General features: G+C 43.1%; 1 pseudogene; it reads left to right on the top strand.

The window, feature by feature from the left end:
- Positions 1–209: 209 nt before the first annotated feature.
- LOC136582908 (U2 spliceosomal RNA) lies at positions 210–376 on the top strand (annotated as a pseudogene).
- Positions 377–9,794: the final 9,418 nt, after the last annotated feature.

Genomic DNA, 9,794 nt, shown 5'->3' with positions numbered 1-9,794 from the left:
GGGGTGAAGGGTGCTGCACGCACAACAAGTCTAGGATGCATGGGCAGTGCCAGATGAATGATGAGGCATGTTTCATAAGGTGGTGCTCTGCAAATTTAGAAACCTGGAGCAAGGCATTGTGGGTGACTGTTGAAGCCTACCAGGGCCTGTCGCTTGTCAGTGAACCTAACATTGCCTCAAGAAATGGTAGCTTTGGTTGGAAGGCCAGGATCCTTTTGGCTAAGATAAAGTGTAGTATCTGTTCTTATCCGTTTAATATCTGATACATCCCCTATCTGGAACCATATATTAAATGGCTATTTAGAACTGGAAAAAGAGTTTGGTCTGTCTACTCTGTGCATTGACCTGGTATTGTGTTTGGGAGGGTATAGCCATAAGGCTATTCTCTTGCCTCTGGCAATTTTTTGGGTAATTGTTTGTTTAGCCAGGTATACCCTATGGCTGTCTCCTTTCCTTACAATTTATATCTACATATAGACATAAATATAGATCGATATCGAAATATAGACATCTATCTATAGATAGATAGTGCCAGCGCAGAAGGTGCCTGAGGCAGATTACCCTGGTGGAGCAGTGGCAGCTATCAAAAGAAGGACAGGTTCGAAGAGCAAGTTGTACTAGACTGGGGGACTGCTGGAAGTACCTGTTGAAACAAAGAAACCAAACGTTCCCTCTGAGGAGTCATCTCAAAATACCCCCCCCCCCCCCGCCCTACCAGGGGGACTCAGGGGTTACCTCCAAAATACTTGATACTAGGGAATGCTGAGGGGATACAAGTGGGTAAGGCAGATGATTTGCTTGGCCCCGCAAAGAACATATTACCAATGGGGTCCATATGGGATGTCACGCAGATTCCTGCCTCAAGTGTGTGAGGGGTTAATTCTAGATTTTCCCCTGTACTTAGAATAAAATAAGAAAAATACATTTAATTTCTCTTCCAAACTTACTCCTTATCTGTCCTGTTCCCGCTATATGACCCTGAATCTGTTCCCATATGCCTTATCAGTTCTCTCCCATGTCTTTTTCCTTGAGAAACTCACTCCTTTCTGAGAAGCCTATCCAAGGACATATTATGTTTTGATACAGTTGTCACCGGGCGTTGATATATTGTTTATGTAGGAGACGTCTTTGAAAGACATATTGTTCATTAAAATTTGCAGATGTCCAGCGACCTTGGGCATGCGCAGTAATTAAATAACTACGTGAGCAAATTTCTTCTATAACTGTAACCTCTGCTGAATAAACCTTCACTTCGCTTATGACAATCCCATGGTGCATGTGGCTGTCTATTTGCGTCATCTGAGTACTCACATCTAAGACTAATTCGGAAGCAGACAGCATCAGCTGAACGGTCTGGTTTGGACCCCCCTAACAAGTGCTATAGGGGGTCAGTTGAATGAAGGTAGTTCCTCTCCAGCATCCCCCTTGTTTCTTGCTAACCATTGATTTGGATGTGTGGGGGTAGAGAGTTCTGGTGAGGTCTCTGACTTAGCCAGAGCATTTTAGAGTTATGGCAGGTCCTGTGTTTAGAACTGGGACTATAAACCCCTTAGTGACCAGGCCTGTTTGCACCTTAATAATCAGGCCAAATTTTGGAAATCTGACATGTGTCACTTTAACATAGAATAACTCTGTAAATATTTTGTATATCCAAGTAATTCTTACTTTGTTTTTTCACCACATATTATACTTCATTTAGGTGATAAAAAAAGACCGATAGAATTTGTGTATATTTCTTTAAAATTGTCATTTTTTTCACATTTTTAACTGAAATATTTCAAACATGTGCAAACATACTGTACAATTTTTTGACGAGACATATATTTCCATCTGTTAACTTTATTCTGGAAGCATATTGGAGAAACTTCAGTTAGGAGACAAAGAAATTTAACATTGATTATTAACATTTTGAGGAACATTTTGTTTCCTACACCAAGCCAAGATTGCAAAGGCTCATAGATGTCAGAATGATAGATACCCCCACAAATGACCCCATTTTTTAAAACACACATTTTATTGTATTCACTAAGGGGTGTCATAAGTATTTTAACCCCACCGTTTCTTTTCAGTAATTAATGCAGATTAGAAGAGAAAAAAGAAAATTTCATATTTTTTTCAAATATGTCATTTTAAAGACAGGATTTTTTTCTATAGTGCGCATAAAAATGAGGATTTGAATGCCAAAATGGATACCCTTGTTTGTCCTGTGTTCTGAAACATACCCATTGTGGCCCTAATATAATGTCTGTATGCGCAATTGGGTCCAAAACAAAAAAAAAGCAGCCTGCAACTTTCAGAACAGACATTTTGCTTGAAGGTGATTTAGTCCCCATAGCACAGTTGCGGAGCCCTTAAGTAGCCAAAACGAATGCCCCTATTTTGAAAACTAGACTCCTTAAAGAATTCATCTATTGGTGCACTGCGTATTTCGGTCCCCTCCCCCTCACACTTCAGTTTTTGAATTAATCTAAGCAAAGCAGGAGGGGGAAAAAATCATTTTTGTTTTTTTGGCAATTGTGTAATTTTAAAAACAGATTTTTTTATACAGCACATACATGAATAAAGACTTTCATCCCCAAATGGATCCCCCTGTTGGTCCTGTGTTCAGAAACATACCCATTGTGGCCCTAATCTTATGTCTTTATGCACAACGGGGACCAAACAAAAGGAGCATTCAACTGTCTTTTAACTTTTATGTGATTGCCATTATCCATTGGATATCGGCAATCACATGACTGGGGACTGTTCATCGCAGTCCTCGGTCACTGCTCCAGGCTCTCGGCTACCTGTAGTAGTCAGGAGCAAGGAGATTTAAAATTTCCAGGGCCCTCCCAGAAAAGGTCAGCGGATAAGGGTCCTGTCGGGGGACATCATTGGAAGCCTGAGGTAAGTAATTTCACCTCCCCTCACGGTTCAGATAAGAGATCCCAATATTCCCATCAGGGTACGGTGTGAAAAAATTAAATTACATATTACATTATTTTTTTTATAAATGTTGGGATCTCTAAAGCTAAAGAGGAATGTGTATTTTATTCTAATTTAAATATCTGTCTGCAAACCCTGTACAAATTCTGAGAAAATAGTATTAATGTGGAAAAACGGTTATTAGATATTAAAAAAGAAATTGCCAAATACCTGGAGGAGAAAGGAAAAGAGATAACCTTCCATTCTAAGGTAAACCACTTGGAAGAAAACGAGACCTGCTCCAGGTATGTTTTTTTATTACAGGAAAAGCATGTTTAATCAATGATCTTGATGGCATTAAAGATGTACACAATAGTTTATATGAGATGCTTGGTTTTTAATACAAAACATGTTGCCATAAGTTTTTGAAGGACGCCTATCTCAAGATTTTTTTATTACAGGTGATTATAGAGCAGGAAATTTTAGAGACCACTTAGAGTTTTAAACCAGTTAAGGTTCCTGTCCCTGACTGCATACCCATTGAATTTTAGCTCACCTTTTATGGAATTTTGAAAGATATTTTCTCCCTTCTTACTGACCTTTTTCAATTCCAAATCCCTCCCAGGGTCATGGAAGTAGGGTGAGGTCTCCTTGATATATAAATTAGGAGACAGAACAGATATAAAAAAAAACTGGAGACACATCACCATTCTAAATAGTGATGACAAAATTGTGGCTAAAATATGTGCAAATAGAATTAAAGCCGTGATAAATAAAATTATTCACTCCAATGATGTGTGTGGAGTTCCTGTGAGGAGCATATGGGAGAATCTTAACCTATTAACCCATTGCCACTGCAGGACATTCGGTTATATCCTGCAGCTTTGGGGCATGTATGAAGGGGGATCGCGGGTTGATACCGCTCCTTACAATGTGGGTGCCAGCTGTTTTGTACAGCCGGCACCCGCCTGCAACAGCTCCAATAAACCATGCTGCTCATCGGAGCTGTAATCCCTCTAAATGCCCTGACCGATGTTCAGGTGTCATGTACAGCCCACTGTGATGAGATCGCAGGTTGCTGTGTGGTTATTATGGCAGCTGGGGGCCTTCTGAAAGCCCACAGGGCTGCCCTTGCAGAGTGCCTATCAAGCCATGTCCATGGCAATGCTTAAAGGGGTTGTCTCGCGGCAAACCTCAAAATTTTACCTTACCCCATTCCCCCTGTCACCCCCCTAGCATAAAATAGCAAAGTAAAGCGGTTTTTAAGCCGCTTGCTACTTACCGATCCGACGAAACAAGGACTTCAAAAAATCTTCTCCCAAGATGGCCGCCGGTCCTTTCCCAGGGATGCACTGCGGTTTTCTCCCATGGTGCACCGCGGGTCTTCTCCCATGGTGCACCATGGGCTCTGTGTGTTCCATTGCCAATTCCAGCCTCCTGATTGGCTGGAATCGGCACACGTGACGGGGCGCAGCTACGCGATGACGCGTTGAAGGGGGCGGAGCCAGAACGCCACTTGTGCCTGGACCGAGCAGAAGGGGAGAAGACCGCACAGCGCAAGCGCGTCTAAAAAAGCAAGAAGACATCAGAATTAGACGGATCCATGGCGACGGGGACGCTAGCAACGGAGCAGGTAAGTGAATAACTTCTGTATGGCTCATATTTAATGCACGATGTACATTACAAAGTGCATTAATATGGCCATACAGAAGTGTATAACCCCACTTGCTGCCGTGAGACAACCCCTTTAATAGAATGCCTGTCAGATCGTGGTATGATGTAATGCTGTGGCATTACATCATACTGCAGGAGCGATCAAAGATCGCAAGTTGTTGTCCCCTATATTTGGTATCGCTGCATTCATGAAAGTCTGAACTATCAAAGTAATACCTTTTTTACCCCACAAGAGGAACATTGTAAAAAAATAAATAAAGCCTAAATTGCGCTTTTTTTGGTCACCCCATTTCCAAGAAGAAATGCAATAAAAAGTGATCAAAAAGTCATATGTATTCAAAAAAGTTACCTATACAAACTACAGGATGTTCTGCAAAAAATGAAAAAATTAGGTCTCGCACAACTATGTTGACGGGGGAAAAAAAGTTATGGCTGTCAGACAATGGCGTCAGAAAATAATTTTCAAATATTAAATATCTTTGAAAAAAAGGGGTTAGTGAAGATAATAAAGATTATTAGTGATACCAAGTCAAGAAAAGGAAAGATGGCCATATTATCAATCAACTTTGAGAAAGCCTTTGACAGAATGTCACACTTTTATCTTTTTAAGGTCTTAGAGAAAATGGGTATACCTGAGGGGTTTTTATTGTCTCTTAAATCTTTTTAAGAGTAAAGTTTTAGTAAATGGTTTTAAGACGCAGGATGTCCTTTTAAACTCCGGTGTGAAGCAGGGGTGTCCCTTGTTCCCACTACTTTTTATCTGTGCATTACAGCCTTTGTTGTGTGCATTGCATAGAGACAAAACAGATCCGTGGAAGTCCCCTGCCAGAAAAAAAAAATGGATTTCCCCTGATTTCTGCACCTCATGGCAGATTCCACTGATTGGTCAGCACGCTGACAATTTCTACTCACATTTGCAGAGCATAAATGTATATCAAAAACCACATTGTGCCCTGAAGGCGTTGTTGCTACTGGAGGTGGTGATGGTCTCCTTTTCCTACTTCCCCAAATGAAAAATACGTCAATATGGAAATATGGAGCTACAGTTCTCATGTTTCCACGAAGAGCACATTCTGGACTCAAGGTACTGTTGCTGCTCTCCTCCTCCCAAAGTAAAATTTTCTAAAGCATAAGAAATAGCTGTACAGCTCTACAGCTTTTCCGTGAAGCAGGCCTGTGCTTGGCTGTCCTGTTCAACTGGTAGTATTTCTCCTTGCAAAATGTATAACTTTGCTTTTAAAACAAGCACCACTCCCTCTGCATTGCATAGCAAATTTGTTTTAGAAGCGCAGCTCTTCCTTAGGCCTAATGCCCACGGCTGTGACGGGCTCCGCAAGCGGAATTCCGCAGCAGAGTCCGTCGCAGCGCCCCCCCCCCCCCCCCCCAGAGACCCCATACTCACCTCCGGATCTGCTGCCCGATGTCCCGCATCCCGTGCCGGCGCGCATGCGTAGTACAGCGCATGACGGGCCGGCAGTGTCATGTGACACACTGGCAGCGTCATAGGACACGCCCATAGCGTCACATGACCCGCCGGCCACATCTTATGACGCGAACGTCGGTGGGCGGGGAAGCATTTTCATGCTTTCTACTGCAGTGCTACAGCGGAAAATGGCATGACAGACGGCTTTCACTGACTGCTATGGAAGCCGTCTGCACGTACGCCTGCGGCAAATAGAGCATGCCGCGGGTGATTACGGGTGATTTTATGGGGTGGAATTCCACAGTGGAATTCCGCACCGTGAGCATTGCGCTATTAGGTTCAATAGAACCTAACAGCTGCGGGGCAACGACGCGGATTTCCGCCGCATGATACACAGCGGAAGTCCATGCAAAGTAATTTCGACCAACCTGTGACTGGTAGGCACTTCTATGTAATGAGAGTCCCCTACTGAATATTACGGAGCAGAGAGTTGCTGTTAGAAATGAACAGCAACACACAGACGCACAACAAAGTAGCCTTGGTATAGTGTCATCATACATAAGCAAACAATGTGGATGTTGCACACCTACCTGGAACAATTTAACCTACCTCAAAAAGTATCAACAGCAATGACCAACTTCAGTTTTGTATGCTGCTCAACTTTTGTATGCTGTCTCAACTTGGGAGCCGTAAAAAAAAAAATTGTGGAGAATTAAGGCCCATTTACACCAGCTGACGATCGCTTAAAAAAAAAAAAAACGCTAATCGGCAATCATTTTAGCGATAATCGTTGCGTCTAAATGTGCGCCTATCGTGCACTTTTCGAGCACTGCTAGCTGATCATTAAAGGGGTTGTCCCGCGCCGAAACGGGTTTTTTTTTTTTTAAACCCCCCCCCCCCATTCGGCGCGAGACAACCCCGATGCAGGGGTTAAAAAAACAACCTGCACAGCGCTTACCTGAATCCCGGCGGTCCGGCGTCTTCATACTCACCTGCTGAAGATGGCCACCGGGATCCTCTGTCTCCATGGACCGCAGGGCTTCTGTGCGGTCCATTGCCGATTCCAGCCTCCTGATTGGCTGGAATCGGCACGTGATGGGGCGGAGCTACACGGAGCCCCATTCAGAAAAGAAGAAGACCCGGACTGCGCAAGCGCGGCTAATTTGGCCATCGGAGGGCGAAAATTAGTCGGCACCATGGAGACGAGGACGCCAGCAACGGAGCAGGTAAGTATAAAACTTTTTATAACTTCTGTATGGCTCATAATTAATGCACAATGTACATTACAAAGTGCATTAATATGGCCATACAGAAGTGTATAGACCCACTTGCTGCCTCGGGACAACCCCTTTAAATTTAAGTCCAAACTAAAAATTGTCCTTCACCCTTATCAGCAGTTCTCCATGAGGAGTGCTGATTGCATTATTTCCCCTTGGAGAACAAAGGATCTGAGCGCAGATAATAACCCTAGGCTATTAACTGCATTCAGCTAAGTAAGGCTTTATTTGCACACTTAATTGCTCTTAAGTAGCAGAGTAGCTACTTAATAGTTTATGCAAAATGATCGCTTAAAGCTGTCACTCAAACTATCGTTTGAGCGATCATCTGCTGCTTTAAATGAGCCTTTAGTCTGTATGCCTGCAGGCTCCAATGGAGACTAAATGAAAAGGGCCACAGAGCCCTGGCAGCAATGAGCATGTTACCATGGAGGCCTATTGACATCAAAAAGGGGGCTTCAACTGCTAATGCAGCCAAGCCATGGCCATACTGTACATAGTATGCAGTGCTGAAAATACAGTACAGAATGTATATCTAGTTCAGACTATTAATTCTGTCCTGCAACCTTGATCTAGGGGAACACAAAAAAAAACAGAGGAAGAAGCCAATTTTTCCTAATTTTGGGGGGGAAAATAATTTCTTCCCGACTCCAAATATGGCAATCATAAAAGATCCCCTGGGTCAAACTCAATAGCAGGATCAATCTACAGAGCAGCAGATCTTGGTACAGAAAACACAAAGAGTGAGTTCAGACTGGGCCTGCTTTAACCTTTCGGTTACAATGTATCTTGGGGATGTTGTCTCATAGTGTCCTCCAGGTGCAACTACAGTATCATCAATGCAGAGCGACTGTGACCCATCTGTGTCCCATAATCACTTCTACTTGACGAATGGCACCAGACAGAAGATGCCCCTAATGAAAGCTCTTCACCAAACAGTTGCTGATTGAAACAAGTACTCGCAACAAGGTAGCCCTGGCCTTATGTCATCACACATATGCAAACCATGTGCATATTACGCAGACATCAACCTAGAACAATTTAGCCTACCTCAAAACATATCAGCAGCGCCAATGACCACCTTCACTTTTATATGCTGCTGTCTCCCCCTTGTGGGCTAAAAGAAGGAAAACACACAGTTGTTTGATGCAATGCAAGAGTGCTTCTGAACCGATGGCCTTTGGCTATAGCAGAGGGGGATCTGTCTGTCTGCCTACACATTAACTAGAGAGTGATTGAAAATGGTCACAGAGCTCTGGCCTCAATGAATGTGTTATAACGGAGGCCAGATGACATCACAAAGTGAGCTTCACCTGCTAACGCAGCTAAGATATTGCCATACTGTACATAGTATGCAAGACTGAAAAAAGACATAGTGCAGCAAGTCTATCCAGTTAAACCTATTATCATTTTCCTGCAACCTTGATTTAGAGTAAGGCAAAAAAAAGAGAGGCTGAAGACACTTTTACTGAATTCTGAAGAAAAAAAAATCCTTCTTGACTCCAAATACGTCAGTTAGAATATATTCCCTGGATTAAACTCTAGGGATCCTATGTGTCATAACACATAGCTAATTTAATAGCAATAATCAGTAATAAACGCACAAACCACACAATTATAACATGTCAATGTATTATTAAAGTATTTTTAATATAATATTTACATATACACACACACACACGGGGCTGCTGATAAATCTTTGGCTTTACCCAGAAAGAAGCGAGATAGGAAGATGAAACTTTACATTTATTGCACATACTCTCTACTGATGCCAACACACTTCTTACATCGGTATTCCAAGTTCTGTAAGCCTTGCAAAAAGAAGGATTTCGTTGTGCCTCACACTAGTCATCCGTAGCCGCCATGGCATCAGAAATGGTGTGAAATTTGGTACCCTTGAGGTGTTTCTTCAGGTTTGTAAACAGATGATAGTCAGAGGGAGCTAGATCTGGTGAATAAGGTGGGTGGTCAACCAGCTGGAAGCCTAGCCACCAGTTTTGCCATGGTCGCTTGTGCAGTGTGAGCGGAGGCGTTGTCTTGCAGAGACAAGATTGCTTTGGACAGCTTGCCACGCCTTTTGGCCTTCAAAGCTGCCTTCAATTGGGCCAAAAGTTCAATGTAATATCTTGCATTGATGGTGGAACCATTTTGAAGGTAGTCCACTAGCAGCACGCCCTCCTTATCCCAGTAGACAGACACCATCACCTTAGTGGCTGATTTTTCCACCCTGAACTTCTTTGGGCGAGGAGAACCACTATGCCTCTAATCTTTTGTCTGCTCCTTGGTTCCAGGGTCATACAAATAAATCCAGGTCTCATCCACAGTGACCAGTCGATCCAGGAAGTTCTTATCAGTCTGGAAACGCTGACAAATGGATCGGGACTAGAGATGAGCGAGCGTACTCGTTCGAGTATTAGGGTGTTCGAGATGCTCGTTACTAAAGGCGAGCACCACGCAATGTTCGAGTTACTTTCACTTTCGTCCCTGAGACATTAGCGCGCTTTTCTGGCCAATAG

The sequence above is a fragment of the Eleutherodactylus coqui genome, chromosome 11 (assembly GCF_035609145.1).
Source record: "Eleutherodactylus coqui strain aEleCoq1 chromosome 11, aEleCoq1.hap1, whole genome shotgun sequence".
Classification (NCBI taxonomy): Eukaryota; Metazoa; Chordata; class Amphibia; order Anura; family Eleutherodactylidae; genus Eleutherodactylus; species Eleutherodactylus coqui.
Note: the sequence above shows the minus strand (reverse complement) of the source record. Positions and strands in the feature narration are given on the sequence as shown.